General features: G+C 38.7%; 1 long non-coding RNA gene across 1 annotated transcript in view; it reads left to right on the forward strand.

Annotated features, from left to right (window-relative positions):
- LOC127475548 (uncharacterized) overlaps positions 1 to 19,131 on the forward strand; it is a 138,271-nt gene that overhangs the window by 52,331 nt on the left and 66,809 nt on the right. The gene's annotated exons all lie outside the window — the stretch shown is intronic.

The following is a 19,131-nucleotide window of genomic DNA, read 5'->3' on the forward strand; positions in this document are numbered from 1 at the left end:
CAAATCTCCCTGGGAATGGAGAATATATTACCAAACTGTGAGAAATTTTTTACAAGACTGTTGCAAGATCTGTTTCTGAACTCTGCCCATGTTTTTAATGGCCCTCATCTATTGTCATGTACCGTGTCTCCAGAGGTGGATGTGCTGTCACAGGCTTGGGGACTGAGTTGCTGGGAAGACACTAACTTTTGTCACATTTTTATGAACAATATGCCTCTCAGTCTTCCCTTGTTGTGTCCTAAATCTGTAAGGACTGTAGTAGGTGCCTAATAGAGATACAGTCCAGGTTGATATTGGATATACTCTTTTCCCCTCTTCTCCTATTAATAATAATAATAATAACGTGTCAGCACAAGGCATCTCAGAGCTTCTGTCTTATTTCCTTTAGATTTTCCAAGTCTGTGGTTTCGTCTTTGGAGCCTTTTTTTTTTTTTTTTCAACTGTGACCTACCCAAATTTACAAGATTGCCAATATCTGTGCTGGAAAGTAAAAAGAAAGACTGTATATGAAGGGATGAACATTTCATTTCGTCAGATGAAAATTTTAGTGATTCTGGCACTGAACCTTTAAATTTGTGGTGTGCTACCTGGATGAAGATATGACTTAATGATAATTACATATAAAAAGCTGTATGGCCAGATGGTGTCCATGGCAAATGTATGAGCAAAGATGGTTTTCATTCATCTCTAGCTGTAAAAAAAGCCACAAGCAAACAAAAGCAGTATGAAGGGCAGACTTCACTTTGCCCAGTTGTTCCACTGCTGTTTCTTGTAGTTCATCAAAGATTGGCTCTTGTCTCAATCAGTAGTAATTGATTTGGTTAATTTGGGTTCTGCTGGACTGTGCCAATAGTTATTTCAATATAGTGTTTTGAGTGGGGGTAAGGAAAGCCCAACTATATAAATATATATGCACACAAACTTGAAATGTGTCTTTCAGCTCTCTGGGGTCTTGAATAACTCTTCTCAATATACAAGTTGTGATCTATTTTGTTTGGTTAGGTCGACAATTTTTTTTCCTTCTATTTGCTGCATGGAGGGTTCCTCTAACAACCACTTCATGGCAACTCAGGAAAATAAATGATTTCCTGGAAGGCAGGATGCTCAGACACCTGTGTGATGCTCCTGAAGCAGACACTGCAAACTGTACAGTGCAGGCTCATTTCGAAAGAGGTGCATGACAGAAAAAAAGAGAGAGTGACATTTACACTAATTTGTATTTTTCCTTATTTAAGCACTTCCATGGCTTTGTCAGTGCTGCAAAGAGAAAGCAAAAAGAGCAATAAAAAATTCAATCTCTATAAATATTCTGTCTGGTGAACCCAAAGGTGCTAGTTTAGTGGGGAAAGAAGAAATTGTTTGATTTCCAACAGTTTAAAATCCAGAGCTATGCAGGTGACACAGTACTTTTCTTTATTTCACTTGGCTGTTTTCATTCAGTATTGCTTTTAAAATTAATATTGACCTTCAGTGGCTATGGAAATAGCTATCAGTATGCAGAAGATTAAATAAAGAAAGAGTGCACAGTAAATAAGTATATCAAGATATAACTGATAGAGCAACTGCAATGTCCCAGTAAATAAAACTTAGAGCAGTATTTCCTGTCATGCACTGGTTCCTCAGCACTCTGACCTTGATTGTGGATACAGCAGGTGTAGGTTAACCTGTATGTTATCCATCATTCCCATGGGGACTTAGGAAAACTTGTCTCAAAAAAAAGACACTTTAAAATTACTTTTTTTGTTGTTATTATTATTTTTCTGCTGAAGCTTAAATTCTCCAGTGTGGTACTGACAGCTATGAAGGGTGCACAGATCCTGGGATACAAGACCTGGTTTACAAGGGTACAGCAAATAAAACTGAGTGGTTGAGCAATAAAATGGTAGATGAAATTCAGGGGGAGCAAATGGGAAAAATGTTCACATGAGAAAGAAACATAACCTCTGCTTTATCTCTGTGTATGTGTTAAACAAGATATAAATAAGATAATAAGGGATAAAATCAGACCATTCTCAGATGAGCAACTCTGTATCCATGGTCTCTGCTATTTGGGGGCTCTGCCTGGGATTTGAGCCATACCATGAAATCTATACTTGCTTTTTGCTGCATATCAGGCCCCAATCTCTGATAAAGTAGCACATTCCCACTGCTGCTTTTCAAGCACTTGCTGACAGTTACAAGAATAGTTCAGAGCTGCTCTGGGCAAGGGATGCTTTTCTGAAGGAGTCTCTTTCTGTGGGAAGTTTCAGCAGGAACTGAAGGCAGAATGTCCTTGTGTAGTTGCCCAGGATAAAGGGAGGGGTGTTGCTCTGCCAAACATGAAAGTAATTCATGCACAAAAACCGTCACAGGGATATTTTTGAAAACGTATGAAAAATATATGTGCAATATGTCGCTTTTCCAGGCGTGGTGCCAATGTGCTGAGTTCTTCTGGGCTCTTTTGTCTTCTGCAGAACACCATAAATTAGAACAGCAAAGGCAAAACAATAAAAAAAATAAAAAAAAAAAAAAAAAAAAGAAGGAAAGGGAGGGGGAGAAAGCTGCATTTTTGGGCATCTTAATCTTATACATATCTCTGTTCATAAAGCTAAGGGTCTGGCTTGTCTTTCCTTAAGGCTCTTCTTGGATGTGGGGTATGTTATCAGGCACTTTGTTAAGGATTCAACCATGTGCAGCTGAATTGAGTTTCCCTTCATGTTGACTTTAATCTAATTGGAGTCGTGGCACATGTTAATTGCAACCTGACTTCCGTGCCAGGCCTTGGCATGCTCTGCACGTGGGGGCATCCAGCTGGAGATGGTTCTCATGGAACTGATTTTCAGTCTGGACTTTTTCTGTTTTTCTGAAGCGCAGGGAACAGTTGGTGTGGAATGTGGAAACGACGCTCAGAGATTTTTGGAGGGAAGTTAATACGTGCAGAAAACATCCTGCTGACAGAGGCTGCCCAGACCTTTTCCAGTAGAGAAGAGTCTTTACAATTTTTATAAGCTATGTCAAATGTCTTTGACTTTCCCAGAAGGTGTATGATATTTAACTGGAAGCTCCTGGGTTTATAAAGAAGCCCACAGTTCTTTCTCCTGTGTATTCCAGTTAACTGGGTTATAAGCTCATACGAGTTGCTGTTTCTCCTCCACATTATTGTATTCCCCAAGAAAATTATGGTATCTACCCTAATTAATATATGAATATGAAACACTCTGAAGAGCTAAAACATAATTTAGCCTCAGTAGCAGTGCTAACACTGCAATGCTACACAAAGCACACGGTGCAGAGTAGCAATCCCAGTTTGAAGGGAGCTGCTGGGCTCCCATCCCACCCAGACACCTCCAGCCAGGTGCATGTGACCCCCCAGTCTGACATCTGGGAGATCCTCCAGTGGCAGGGAGGACAGTGAACTGAAGGAAATAGCTGAGGAAATATAATTGTAATAGTGTGTTCTGATTGTTTCTCACGGTGTTCTAAACTGAGAGCCAATGGGTCTGCCATCGTGCCCTCAAAAATTAGAAATTATGAGGTTTACTGTTGCCTGCTTAACCTGAATTTTTTCCTGCAGCGTTTCTGGTCCAATCTCTAACTCCTCAGTGGTATCCTGTGTTTGTGGTGCTGCTTCCAGCAGAGAATTTGCCCACAGAAACAACAAAGGGAAGATTTCTTGGGCCTCTCTAATTCTGGCATGTGCTAACTTTCAATTGGGTGACTTTGCTGCGTCCTTTAATGTAGCTATTTTTGTGTGTGTGTGTCTATAAATTAAAAATAGCTCTATAGAAATAATTTTAAAACCCTGGAGTGTTTAATAGCAAGCAATTCCTTTTTATAAAAAATTTATAACAACTTATAAAATGTAATCAACAGAGAATTGTGCCCCCGCTTTTGAATTCTTTAGGTGGTTTTAAAAATAATACTTTAAGGATGTTGGAAATGGCAACATGAAGTGTTTCTTTCCTGTTGAATAGCTACTAAAATAAATTATTTCAACTGTATTAAAAATATGAAAAGCCTACCACTGTTACATATACTTGAGCTTTGTGAAAGCACCTTCGTTTGATGGGATAATTGCTCTGGCATATATAAACATAATTTATTTTACTGAGGTTTAAATATTAAACTCCAAATTTCTTCAAAATGGGGTCCTAATAATGAACTACTTTACTATGCCTACAGTCAGAGGCGTTCAGCTTAAGTCAGTTTATGAGAAATTTAAATATTAGGGGTTTATTTCATCTTCATTTGATGAACTTCCAATAAGCAGCAGACACTATAGCAAAGGCTCAATGCAAAGAAACTGTGAAGAAATATTTCTGAAAAGCAACATTTAAAAATCTGTAAATTGTAAAAGGATAACAGATTGTGGAATACAATTTAAAATGCTGTTTAGGGAGTAGACAAAATACCAAGTCTGTTGTGTCCAGATAAAAGTTGGTTTAAAAAACTTTACATGACCACTGGAGATGGTAAAAATGCCAGCTGGTTTTAATAGTTTTAGAGAAGTTAGGTTGTATTTCCCCAACCAACATTTTTCTAGGAAAATTGTGATGAGGAGTTTTTTTGAGGTAAAAGATACTATCTAGTTTTAATTTCTTTGTAAGGAAGCTTGAAAGTGGTGGCCAAGAGTGGAAATGATTGTTGAAGTTATTTGAGCGCCAAAGCAATATTTCAATCCAAGGCAAAATAAATAAATAAATGATCTTTTTGCCAAAAATCTCTCGTGTCACACAAGCATCATCCTTGTCAAACGGAGCAGTTGGGTAGAACAAATCCTGGCATTACACTCCCGAGCCTTTGTTGAGAGCCACGGGGTAAATCTGTAGCAATGTAACAGCTGGGATGTCTGATTGTGTGCTGTGCTGCAAAAATTACAACACTCTGCCTAAACGTGGCAACAGGAGAAAGTTGTAATAAAAAGCCAGACATAGATAACCAATACAAACACTCTTCCGTAATAAAATGTTTTATTTGCCTTCACAGCCAAAAATTTCTTCCTTTCATAACATGCATATTTGTAAATATTGAATTTTAATGAACGAACGCTAATTATTGCAGATCAAAACAAGCCTCTGAAAGTTCAGAACCACATTCTCAGTAGAGCTTGTTGGCTTTAATATAAGGCATATTTTTGATAATATTCCTTGTGCAACTAAACTTTGCAGTGTTACTGGCCCTCTTGTCCTGCAACCTATTGTCTGTTCAGTTCTACGAGCTCTAGGGATGATTTATGTGCTGTAGGTATCTGAGATGGGTTAGAAAAATATGTTCTGCAGTCTTGACCTGTGTAGGATTCTGAGGAAATGCCTTATTTGGGGGTATAAAGGAAAAGTTGAGCACCAAGATTTAACAAACTGCTACTTTCTACTTCTACACTTCTTTCTCTTAAGGGAAACTGTGCTTCAAGACAGTCTTTCCAAAACCCTCTCCTCCAAGCTTGCCTTCTATCCATTAAAAAAAAAAACAAACCCACAATTAAAAAAATCACAAAGCCCCACCAAAGTTTAAAGAATAAACACATTTTTCTAGCATTGCTGTTGCCTCAGCTTTGCAGAGAACAATTTCCCCTTAGAAACAGTTTCATGTTCATTTTATGGGTTATTCCAGCAGGGATGGATTGTGAATGGCATCCTACTGACCCTTTGCTGGCTGCAGCATTTTACAGTGTCAGTGTGAACATGCTGCCAACCAGTCCTTCTCCCAGGGGCTGGAATGAGAGTCTACCATAACTCTTAGAGGGAAATTCTTACAATTCTCTATTTTCCTTAAACTGTTACATGGTAATGTACATATCTGATTACATTGATCCTGCCAAAAATGCCCAAAACCCCCAAAAAACACCCAAGCCAAAATGATAGATGGGGTTTTCTGTTCTTTTTTGGTTTTTGTTGTTTGCTTGTGGGTATCTCTTTCCATCTCACACCCCAGCAGACTGGTAAACTGTCACCAGTATCAGCAAGATCAGGAACTGTGCTACAGCTGTCCTTGGCCTTTGTTATCAGGCCAAAAATAACATCAGCATAATCTAGTGGTGCCAAGATTGTAGCAAAATATAATGACATATGTTTTGTTGGGAAATTGATGCTGTGACTCTTAATAAGAATAATAATGATAATAGTTGTTTGGCTGGTGCTGGTGGTGATTGCACAGTGGGGAAATGCTGCTCTGTGTCCTTCAGAGCTCCCTGGGTACAGGGGAAGCTTGTCACTGTTGGGATCTTGGTTTGCATTTAGAAATCTCCATATCAAATGCAAAACTGGTACCAGTGTTTGCAAATACAATCTAGGCCAGTTCCCAATGGGCATCATCCCAAAGCCAAACCACACTGGGAGAGCTGGTAGAGATCACAGCCTTTGTCCAGAGCAAGGTTTCCATGTGTGATAGTGGAGATGGAAAAACTTGTGTGTTACTTAAAAAAAATGTATAAATATTAAAAAATCCTTGCAAGTGTTCCATTGCCCTGAAAAGACATGAGTAGAAAGAATGCATCCAACAGCCTGCACTGACTTAAGTCAGTGGAGACTGGCTATTAATCTGTTGTGTGTCAGAGAATCTGTTGTGTCAGGGCTGCTCCTCCAGTACAGTCCAAGGTGTACTTTGTGCAACTGTTCAGTGTGGAAGAGCAGGAATTCTATTCTGACTTGAGGTAACTCTTGAGCACTACTTTCTGCTCTCTAGTGCTTGGAAAACCAGGCAAGTGCTCACTGGACTTTCTGCTTGGCAGGAATGTTTACTGGCTATTTTACCAGCCAACACCTCTCCAACAGTGCATGGAAGATTCTAGTTTGCCCATAAGCCACTTACCACCCTGCATGTTAAAAGCTAAGAGAAAAAGGAGAAAAGTGTAAGGATTTTCCATCAGAGGGTATTCAAAGAGTGATATGTCACAGAGCCAGTATATCTTGGCTACCATCCCTCTCCTGGATTATTTTAGTGGCTCTGTCTAGCTCTGACACATTTTTATGGTTTATCATAAAAATAAAAGTGTGTCTATTACCTCTAGCCAGAATTTGGAGGGTATATTTAAGGATGATGCATAAAAGCAGAAGCAAGTGAATTCATGTTAGGAATAATACAAAAGCCATCTTTAGTGTGTTGTGACAAGTATTCCTCAGGCAACAGGACCTCCTGCAAAGTGTGGTTTGACAGGTACAGAGCCCCAAAGCTCAGCCACCCCTGAGCTTTCCCAGGGAAGAGCAGTCTCTGGGCTGGGGAGGGCAGCAAACTATTTGTAGAATGAGTGTAGCAAAAAAGTCCCAGTCACTTCTGATACGAACACTCAATGACCTGGTGTCCAAATAAACCATGAGTTTGTTCTCTTTCTTCACTTTGATGCATTCTGTAATTCTTTCTAGTTTCAGAATCTATTATAAAGTCAGTGAGAAGAAGAAGGAAGAATTTTCTTTCTGGCCAAGTATTAAAAATACCAGCACAATCAGTTGTATTTCACAATGAACAAACTTTCCAAGGAGTTTTAAAAGCTTTCTTTTTAAGAAAAATCTCATCAGTTGCTTCTCTTCAAGTGATGATTAACTGGAATGGGCTCTTCATACACTAACTCTTAGGAGGAATATTAGAAGGAGGGGAAAGATGCTGGATAAAGCAGGTCAACTAGATTAGAATGAATTTTTTTGGGTTTCATTTCTTACCTCTTTGTAACTCTTTTGGGAACTGTATTAATGAAAATCAGGAACTTTCTGGCCTAGCAGAGATGTGTAATAGAAAATAAATATCAAGGAGACCCTCTGGGATTCTATCCTCAGCTGTGGTAAATAGGAATAGCTCTCTCAAGGTTGTACTAAATTTTAACACCTGAGGATCTGCTTGTTAGTCTTTGCCTATTTGGTGTAGCTGAGTTTTGTCTTTGCTAAGTAACAAGTATGCAACTTATTAGTCAAATGAAGAATATTTTTGATGTGTTTGTTTTTCCCTTCTGTAAGCAATGGACTAGAAAGAAAAAAAATACGTCTGAAGTCACAAGATAGAACATGCAAGAAATTATTAAACTCAGAGAGAAGAAAAATGTCTTATTAGCAGTTGGTCTCCTTTCCCCTTACTGTACAAAAGAAAACATTAGAGATGTGATGCAGATGGGGGCTATAAAATCCCCAAACCAGGATGCTGACCTGAGATCCATCAGGCTTATGCTGCAAAAATCCTCAAAGAATGCTTGTTGGGGGAAATGGTCCCTTTAGGGATAATGTTTTAATTTAAAACAAATTATTGATGCAGGAGGAAATATAAACTTGTGGATATTGAACTAGGATCACTATATCCACAGTTCTATTTCTAAAGCTGCCAGATTTTTAAGCGGAGCATATCTGAAACATAAGGTAGAGTTGCTATGCACAAATCCATGGCTTTCTTCCAAGGCAGATAACTTCTCCCAACATTTGTATCTTTCTTCTCATATAATGTAACAACAAAGCATTAATCATGCAGATATCAATATTTAATGGTTATGTGGTTAATGCCTGCAAAGCATTTTGGAGATAAAAAGTGCTCTATAAATCTAAATGTAGGATATTTACTTGTTGTCTTATCTTAGTTGGATACAGAAAGGCTGAGAAACCAGTTCATGTTATCCGGAAGGGCAGCTGCCTGATGCTTCTGATACGAAATGTAAAATATCCTTTCCAAACTTACTGAGCTCTATGACAGTCTTTTCACTCTCTTCACCCTGCTTTGAAAGTTTGCATTATTGAAACATTTGTATGGTAATGAGGATACTGCTGAAACCTCAAAATACACTAATTAGGTGAAAAACAGAATTGGGAACATTTGGCCAGCTAATTAAAATGTCATAATTGGTGCTGCAGATACCATTGTAGCCTCATACAATTATATAAATGAAGACCTACTGTCTAATGAGGCACTGACGTAAGTGGGTTGTTGTAGAAAAGTAAGAAGTCAAGTGCAAGTTTTCCCTTCATGTCAACATTGCTAAAAAATCCCTCAAGGTGGCCCTTTTTAAGTGATGGGTGAGTCACAGTCACCTTTCCTATAACACCTCCTTTTGTTGAAGAGTTTCTTTTGGACGGGTTAGCAAAAGTTAAATGGCAGCTTCTGGAACCAGTGCTGAATGTTCCAGAAGCTCGTGTACGTGAGTGTTCTGAGCCTGGCCACAGGCAATCACCGGGTGGCATGAACTCCTCAAAACACAGGTGTTTGTTTTTCCTGAGTCTCACTTGCTCCCTTTACCTTCTGTATCTGTGTTATGGGAACTGTTCAGGTGTAACTAGGAGATAAAACATAGCAGAAGTTGTTTCCTTAGATGTCATTTTTGTCAACATCACTCCCAGCTGTCTGCTGGCAGTAGCACCTTGCTCAGCCATTAGAAAATCTGAGGAGAAAATATCCAGTTTATATGTTCTTGGAGAAGGTTTATTTAGCAGGATCTTAGATTTTGCAATCTAGAAGAGGTCATGTTCTTCCTAAAAGTCTCTGCTTAAAAACCTTGTCTACCTGCAAATAAGTATCAAAACTTATGACACAAAATACTTAAATGTGTTTACTTTTGAGTTTATGAATAAATCTCCCCAATTCTTCTGAAAGTTTTGCTGAAAAAGTACAGATATGTTTTAAACCAGGCCTGTCAATATGATAAAGTCTCTGTTAAATTGTATGTGCAAGGGACCTCCTCCATATAGCGAGGCTGCTTAATGAAAATACTGTGGACATTTTTGTAGGGTTTTCAGACACAAAGTTGTCTGGATTGGTGAACATCTGGAATCCTAACAAAGCACTGCCCAAAGTGAGAGCAGGGAAGATTACAGGCAAAAATAAGATCTGGCAGCCCAAAGTCAAACCTGGCAGGGTGGGAATATCTGGACACAGCAGAATACAGGGATGGAAAAAGAATTGTGAGGCACTTCAATAAGGGAAGACCAGGGTCGTCTTGGAAGGCTGGAGAGCAGTTTGTGACTTGTGATGTTGCTGATAGTGAGCCTGAAGTGTGGCTTTGCAGAGGAGAGATCTGCTGGCTTTGGTGGAGACTGGTGCAAACCACTGCCCCCTTTAGAACAAGACTGTGCACATTTGCTAACAGAAGTGTGCCAGCACAAAATGAGGATATTTAGTCAAGGCCTCCAGGAGTAGAAGCACAGATTTTTTTTTTATTTTTTTTTTTTTTGTCTCCTAAGTGTGATTGGAAAAAAAAAAAATTCTTCATTTGATGAAACCATGTTGAGATTCGTTTCAACCTGACAAATAGGGGAGCATAGCAGAGAAGGCAGGTGAGGTATTTTTCGTTTATTTAAACTGGATTAAAAATAGGGTCTGAAATTTGCTGAGTGACATAACTTCCTTATGGCTTGCAGACACCAGCTGGAGACTAGCTGGGATAGTGGAGAAAACCTGTCAGGCACCTCAGTGCAGGCAGCTAACACCCCTGCTGAAAGCAATGGGGAAGATTAACACCCCAAATCAAAGAGTGCTCTCTCTGTGTTGAACACTCATAGTATTTTGAATGCAGGATGCTGATTAGTGTCTGCTTGGACCATGGGCTGCTGTCAGTTGGTTATAATTAGCTTCAGGCTCTTCTCCATGCTCAGAACTCAGTACTCTGGGTGTAGGAGGCAAAACAATTACCAAGAATGCAGGAGGCTACTATTTAAATCTATTTACATAATTTTGCTATGTTGTTCTTAAAATATTTCTGTGTGACTGAAAAAACTCTTTCCTGAGTTGTCCTTTGCCAGAGCTATATTGGCAACTTTACTGAAAAGTTAGCTTTCAAGGGAAAAGGAGAGGACCTCCTGTGTGGCACTGGGCTGGTGGAGGATAAAGCCATTCCCTGGGGGCAGGTGAGCAGGAGCAATGCCAGCCCATATCCCTCTGCACCACTCTCTCCCCATCCTAAAATAATTTCCTCCTTGACTAGGACAATTTTGAAAATGTCTGATTTTTGACAAGTCTGTCATTAGTTGTGTTGACAAAGAGGAGAAAGAATTCCAGCATCACTAACGAGGTGTGTGGCACAGTGAACCAATGAGCAGTAAAAAATCCCAATAATTTTACTTGGATTTGTCTTCAAACTTCTGAATAATTTGTCACATCTTTTAAGTAGTAAGCTACATCAGCATGATCCAAACAGTGTATCCCCTTGTCTTCTCTGATGCCTGTTGGAGTAAACCTCAGTGTACTTTGTGATGCCTGTGTTTAGAGACTTTAGACTTGATGACTTTGGTTCATTTAGAGATATCTTAAAAGAGGTCTTTGTTATAATTTTTAGTATACAGTACTTCTGAACCAGCACTCAGGAAAAAAAGTATATTTTTTAAGGGAAATAGTTTTGTTATAAGCTGACATTGGCTCAAAAGTAAAATTAGGAGTGTTTGAGTGAGGGAGAAGAGAAAAAAATATAACCTTTTGTTCATCAGTGGATGTGCAGTTATGGGACAAAGGAGGACACATTTGAGATTCAATTCAGGCTCAGGGTTACAAACACTCTCTTCTAATCAGAAGCATACAGGTGAGAGACATGCTTTGTGCCTTTTGTGCCTCCCATCAGAACAGATTCAGGTGCATGCATAATGCATGAGCCCAGTGCCAGCACTGATGCAGAATAATCCATAAAATATGAAGCTGATGTTATGAATAATTAAAGCACAAACACACTCAGAAACACCTGCATGCAGCTAATAGGATGGGTTGGACTTGTCCTCTAGGAGTGATAGAAACGTAGAATTGGAGTTGTCCCTCCTCCCACTTGGGTGTACCGTGGGTTGTGTGGGGAACATTCCTCAAGGCACAGCTGCTGAGGCACCCCTCTGGGTTTTCAGAGCCCTGTTTGGGAAGGGAGTGAATGCTGTGATTCTCCTCAGCTACAGCTTCAGAGAGGCCACAGTGTCTGTTTTCTTTAGAGAGAAATTACCAACGTGTTTCCTTGTTATAATATTGAAAAGGCTGAACTTTCAGCCTCCTGGTAAGTAAATGCCAGTTTTGTTTAGAGACAGTGCAGAAAGATGAAATATTTAGCTTTTATCAATAATGTACCCTCTAAGTAACAGTGCCTACATCGACACATAATCTGTGACAAACTTTCCCAGATCCCCTGATGCATTTGAGGCAAGTTCAAGGTTTTTTTAACTTGTAGGAGATGAATAACTTCTGATGTTCCCTGCAGAGATGGGAAAGAGAACTGAGGCAAGAACTGAGCTAAGAGTATTGGCAGAAGAGAAGGTCATATAAATTATTACTGCTTGTATGGCTTGTACAATAACCCACTCACGTGGTGTTGGTATTCTTGCTTAATTCTTTTATGATCTCAGTGGAGATCTTGGTTCCATTATGATAGACATTGAATACAGAGCAGGGGAAAACATCCCTGTCTTAGAGCATTTGTTTGAAATAGAGGCGACAAATGGGGGGATCTTTTCTGGAGTTAAATGGCCATATTTTTTAAAATCAGTAAAACTGGGGAAAATATAAAGATTCATACCAGAGATGGATTGCACTTTTACCTGAAACAAGGAGAAAAAGGTTCTGTCATTTCAGGCAGCTCCCAGAATGTGTTTTAACTTATATCTCTGTAAGAGTTATTTGAATGTAATGAAAAATAGTGTCTGGCCTGTGGTTTATGTTTTATGGCTGAGCACATATCCTACTACAATATATTGTAGTTTCTGTAGTTATATTTCTATGTTTTTATACTGCTGCTCTGACGAAGGAGTTCTAGCTGTGTGAACAGCAAACTCAGATCTTTGTTATTTAAAATATCTTCTTTGGTTTGATGTGCTGGATCCTTAGGAAAGTCTTTCTGTACTCTTATTTCATGAAGAGAGACTGTGCATTACTGAAAACACACAGCTTTCAAGCCAACAAAATCATAGTGCTCTTGCTGGATCTCACATTGTGGGCTGAGTGCTCAAGGGATGTAGTGGGGAGAGCAGAGATGGAACAAGAGAAGCTGGATCTGTGGGTCTCTGAGGCTGAACCAGCTAAAGAGACAAAGCTCCAAGATGCCAACAAACCACATCCTTACAGGGACAGTTTGGATGGCATATCTGCTGACAAGAGGGACAGTTTTCCTCTGGTTTCAAAGTTATGGATCTGTGCCTAGTTTTGCAATAGACTCACTAACAAATATTGTGGCATCTGTTTACATTTGCTGTTCTCACCTAATAGAGCTGGAGTGTGTTCCTATTTAAATTAGGCTACAGGCATTAGGCAAAAATAAGTCATTTTTCAGTTAATTCTAGAACTAGGACAACAGCCCCTTTGGAAAATGCTTCCTTTATCAAAATAGTACTCAAATGAGCCTGACGAAGCACAAAATGATTATGTATGATTCTCTAGATTGCTTTACCAGCTTAGTTTGCAGAACCAAAAGTTCTGAAATACTTTGTGGCTTGTGCCTTGCGTCAAACATCAACAAATCACCATTTGTGTTTATCTCTTGAGGTTAGAGTAAGTGCTGAAATATTTTAGCATGATTTACTGCCAGGAAATAACCAATTACTCTTCTCTTGCATCCAAAAGCCATTAGATTCTGGGATGCAGTGCTTTCTCTAAGACTTCAGTCTTTATTAAGGCAGACCCTCAGAACTGTAGAAAGCTTTCAGGTACCACCAAATACGCTGTTTAAAGGCAAAATAAAACCCAACAACCACCCTAAACCCAAACAATCCTGTATATTATTATGGAGGAAGATGAACTATATGCTCCTAACTTGATTTTTCAGTTCAGCATCACTGATCACAGTGGTAAACAAATGTCCATATCTGTGGCACTCTTTTTTCCATACACCAGAAACAAAGGAACTGCAATGGCACTGGGACATGGACACTGCTAATTGTGCATCCAGCATCTTTCCCACTGGCAGATTACTTTCCTTTAATAATTACTGAGTACTTCTTAATACTCAGGAAGTAAATTAATATAAATAAAATTACAAAATATATTCACTGTCCTCCAGTCACAGCAAATGACTATTTGCAAGTACACATCCTGGCAAGAATAAGGTTGTTAAAAACTATTTTCCTAACGCTACTTTAATCTTTTAGTTTGTTTTTAATTATGGCTTTAAATCAATTTCAAGAAGTTTTTATTCAATTTTTATTCTCCGAAGCTGCTCTAAAAAGAACCAATGTGTGGCTGATGAATTCTGCCATAAGCACTTTAGTATTGAAAAGTAATTGCTGTATACGTACAGCAGCTGATGGAGGGGCAGATAAAATAAGGATGGTTTCTGAATTATTTTGTCCTCTTTAGAAAAGAATTGAAAAATTATGTGTTTCAGTCTTGTGACCTCTAAGAATGTATCTTCAAGCAAAGAAAAGCTGTGCTTATTTAACTTCCACAACCACACTTCTTGCAAGATCCACACTGTGAGAGTGATCTTACAGTTGATGGATATTCTAATGCTCTTGGTCACATTATGTCATTTATATAGAGTGACCTCAAAGCTGCAAGTCACTATTAACACTTGAGATGTAATAGATGGGTCCCTTGGTGAGTCATTTTGTTTGAAGGACCCACAAACCTGCTGCAACAGGAATCTTGTATAATGTATACAGGCTCCTGTACAATGTTCTGCTGCTAATACTGTCCACATGGTTCCAAAATAGACTTTGCCAAATCATTAAATGGATCTTGCAGAGCACTGAATTTTAATTGCTTTGGGGATACCGAGAGAGAACACTATTGATTGACTAACTTTATGTAAGTTTATTAAGAGTTGTTAATCTAATATCTAATTAAGGGATTTTATTTTAGCTTTTGTACCATATCTCTGCGATTTCTTTAACGATATTTTAAATTTCCCTTTTCTAATGATTTACATGCACCAGGAGGAAATTAAAAACTTTACCTTGAACTGAACTATTTTCCCTGTAGGGCCAATCTTTCAAACATGGTTGTTTTAGACAGCTAAATTCCAAGTCAGCAAAGCAAGAGGTGGTGAGATACAGAAGACCTGAAAGGTGGGAGCCTGATGTGGTAAAGGTGAGGTTACACTGTGTGAGAAGAGGTAGGATTAGGTGGCACTGGGCAGTGTGGGCTCTTTTGGTCTGTTTTAAGCCTTTCTTTATAAAAGTCCCTTTGCAGATGAAGGTAATTTAGTGAGACATGGAGTGGCCTAACAAAAAGATGTTAAAATAAATTGACGTGGAGTGGAGGTGGTGGGATGCTCTCCTGAGAGTGGGATGGCAAGTGAGAAAGATGAAGTACTTTGAAAGCAAAGAACAGTGTGCTAGCTAGCAAAATTACTTTCTGTCCTGCAGAACCTCCACACTATAGGTTGGGATCCTGTGAAAAAGTGAATTTTAACATTAGTGTCAGTGGATCAGGATTTGTCATCATCCCCTGTGTGTCCCCGTGTCTCTAAGATTGTGGCTCAGGATGGGAATAGAGCAGACTAGAGAAAACTGTGAGGATTTCCTTTTTCCTTGTGTGCCCAAAGTCAGAAAAGGATTGGTTAGTTTTGAATTTAATTTGCAAGGAGACTCTGCAGACTAAGGGAACTTGTCAAGAAGAGAAAGAGCTGATCACGGAGTTAACAGAGTATGTCTTCTAACCTTGGAATTTTTCTACTAAAAATGTAGTATTACCGAATATTTGTTTGGATTAAAAATTACTGCTGTGGTACATATGTCATGGTTGGATACTGTGTTGCACTAAATCTACCAGCAGTTTTTAATGAAGAGGTATAAAATAAAATAAATTTCAGACCATGTTCCAGGGAGAGTATTTTCCTGTGAGGACTGTAGTAAAGGGGAATGAAATGTTAGGGAGAGGGGATACAAAGCTACAGAACCGTTTCTGACCTGCTTGGCTGGGAGAAAGGACACATTTTGCATAGCCTATGGCACAAATAAAGTGTGAGACTAAATCCCACATGGCAAAGTGAGGGAGAGCCATTAAGACATGACCATTATCATCTAAACACATCACAGGGTGAGTAACAAATAATGAGAAGATTGACATCTCCAACTTAGTTAATAATTGTTATAAGAGAGCAAGCTAAGAGGTGTTTTGTACTACATATATAGCAATAACTTTAGGTTGAAGGATCTCATCTGTAAATAACCAAACAGGAAATTTAACAGTTTTAAGTATTGCATTTCAAGTAGTGAATGGTGACAAGCACAGGCAAACTCAAAATTTGGTTACCTGTGTTGGTTGTCTCATTGTGTTAGTTGAGACTTTTGTAAATGTACAGAAAACACCCTGATCTGACACCTTGGGAATCAGGACATTGATATGTGAAGGAAGTGATTGAAAGATGATTATTTAAAAATTATTTAAATTTACTTAAGTGTGACAGTGAATACAGACACTTTTAAAGCTGCTGAAAATAATAAGTTTGAGGATCAACATCAAGGAGATCATCCTATGCAAAAGGATATCTGTAAGGAAAAACCCAAGCTCTGAGTGCTGCTGGTGTCTAGGAAGGCTTGTCTTGTAGGAAGGTTTATTGATATTCATCCAGGCAGTGGCTACCATCCTCAGCATGCTTACAACGTGTGGCATTCCATTCCAAAACCTTTCTAGTTTGTCTTCAGTAATAAATGTCCCTGATGACCAGACATACTAAGATTTAAAAATCAGCCTTGGACAAAAATCAAACAAATACAAAAATCCACAGAAACAGCAAAAGGAGTCTTGTGGTTCCTACCACGAGAGGCTTCCTATGGCAATTTTAAATTGTGTTTGTATGCAGAAGTGTTAGTTACAAGATTTCTCTCTGATCTTTTGAGTCATCATGAATTTTTTGATCACAGAATTCCAAACATGTTACTAGGCAGAAAATTTGATCCCTTGCTTAATTAATGAAAGTTGATTAAAGCTTGTGCTGCAAGGATAGTGATAATGTCACAATAAAAAAAAAATTAAAAGAAGGTGTTATTTACATCCTATTGGTATCCTGGGCAAACAGGCAAGATGCAAAAAATGCGAGGATAGTTCCCACCATCTGCAATTTTGTGGGAGAAAAGCTGACAATTAGCAGAGTGCAGTCTGAGCTGGGTACATCTGTGTGCATTTCTATCAAATGTTCTAAAAGGCTATTTCCATAAAATGCTTCAAATTACTGTCTATTTTCATGGTCCACAAGTCTCAACAAACATCCAGAAGAGTAAACGAGTTTTTCAAAACAGAGGTGCCACAGCACGGATTTAATTTTGGTAGAAAGAGTTGAGCTTAATAGCAGCAATTTCACCTACTGAATTGATAGCACTTAGGAAGTTTTAATTGTAGACCATAAAATTCCTCTTAACTCCTGGCTCCCTTACTCTTGGATACAGCATGACAGGGTGCAGGGTCTGCTCCAACCACTCCTGCAAACTGTAATGAGGCAAAACACCTCAAAATTATTTTGCTAGTTTAGCATATATCATGGTTTTCCTGAAGGAAAAAAAAACAGGAAAAAAAACCCCAACACCCTGTAGTCTAAAACAGGCATGAATTCAATTTTGTAAATGTCAAGACATTGGGCTGGAATTTTCCAAGGAGTCTAAGCACATTAGCAGCTCAAATCCTGTTGAAAACCTACCCTGTATACCCTGGGCATGTTACAGAGACAGCAGCTCTGTAAAAACAGCTGCCCTGGCAAAGTGGAATATCCCTTGGAGAGGAGCTGTTGAACCAAGGTCAGCCTCAGAATGGGGTTGCAGGAAGAGGAACTCACATCTCTCCAAAGTGACTGGAGATTTTGTAGTGCTGGATGTTTGCAGGGATCTTGCCTCCCCATGAATCTGGGTGTGCTGCTGCCCCAGTCTCCCCTTCTGGCAGTTGGGTAGAAGTGTATATAGAGAGAAAGATGTCATGTACCCCTTTAAAACATCCTGGGCAAATAGGCAGGATAAAGATTAAAATATTTCACCAAATAGAGAAGCTCACCCTTCAGCTGACACTCACCAATGGTCCTTCAAAGCAGTTAAAAGTAAAGAGGATGGGCTTTCTTACACAGCCTGTCTTTCAGAATTTAATCAGCAGGCACTTTTTTTTAGCTGGGGTGCTGCCTATCTTCCCTTCTGTGGTATTTAAAATGTGGTCTGAGCCAAACTCCTGGATCCTCTTTTCATTAAAAATGTATACTTGTATATACAAAAAAATATGTCTATAAATACACACATATATATATGAACTTTTTTTTTCCCCTTCTCAACTTAGTCATAAAATGATGATGATGATGCTTTGAATTTGTGTTTTCCCACAAATTGTCGCTCAAGTGTTTCTAATTCCAGTTCTCCCTTTAGAAAAGGTTCCCACCTCTGGCTGCTGGTACATTGGATTTGCTGGTACATGATATTAGAGAGAGCAGGGACCCACTTAAATAGTGTGCTTGCATTTACTCAGATGTTAAATAGTGGTACTTCTCTTCTACTTCCCAGGCACATGGGGATTTCAGAAATGAGCTGATGCAAATAGCCTTGTTCCAGTACTTCAAGTTTTTAAGTTGCACTGAAACAAAAACTCATCAGCAGCTTACTTTTACTTAAGTTTTTCCAACATCTCAAGCAATGTTTATTACTGCTGAGAAAGTTTTAGGCTTACATTGCAATTGATTTTAAACATCAGCCAATAAAGTGTAATGCTAGCTCTTTAGGTGGAGAATACCACTAAAAGAAATGTTATTTTCTCTAGTTTTATTATTTTCCAAATTTTTTTCTCATTTCTCAGAAAAAGAATCCAGAATTCTGCTGTCAGTGAAAGGCACTCACTGAGGCTGATTGTCTCTCAGAGCCATGGTTGAATCACATTCCTGCTTATTACTAAATCAGGTGCTTGGATGTGTCCCAAAGAAACATTTTATGCAATTTGTTCAATGATTTCGTGAAGAAATTCCATTTATGCAGGTTCTTAGTTTGTCTCCAGCCTATAATACCTGAAGGCTGGACTGTTATTCCAGTTATGGATTTGTGCTACAAAGAAAAATATATTCAAGAACATTATATATTCTGTCTCCCATTCCTTCAGTGATAAATAATGTTTTGCTGGAGTTGAAAGTGTTATTTAAAAGTATGGAAGGATTACCATTCCCAATATTGCTGTTGTAATGAGCAAGTGGATGAGCAGAATCTGCCTGTGATGTCTTGGAAAAGGTGATGTACTGTACACGTGTTTTTAAAGATGAGAACTTTGTCACACAATTTTGCATTTAAACCCATAACCAGTTTATCTGATCTCCATTGGCTTTTTTTATAT

This window comes from Manacus candei, unplaced genomic scaffold (genome assembly GCF_025592945.1).
Source record: "Manacus candei isolate 608988 ecotype Guabito, Panama unplaced genomic scaffold, ASM2559294v1 h1tg000002l, whole genome shotgun sequence".
NCBI lineage: Eukaryota > Metazoa > Chordata > Aves > Passeriformes > Pipridae > Manacus > Manacus candei.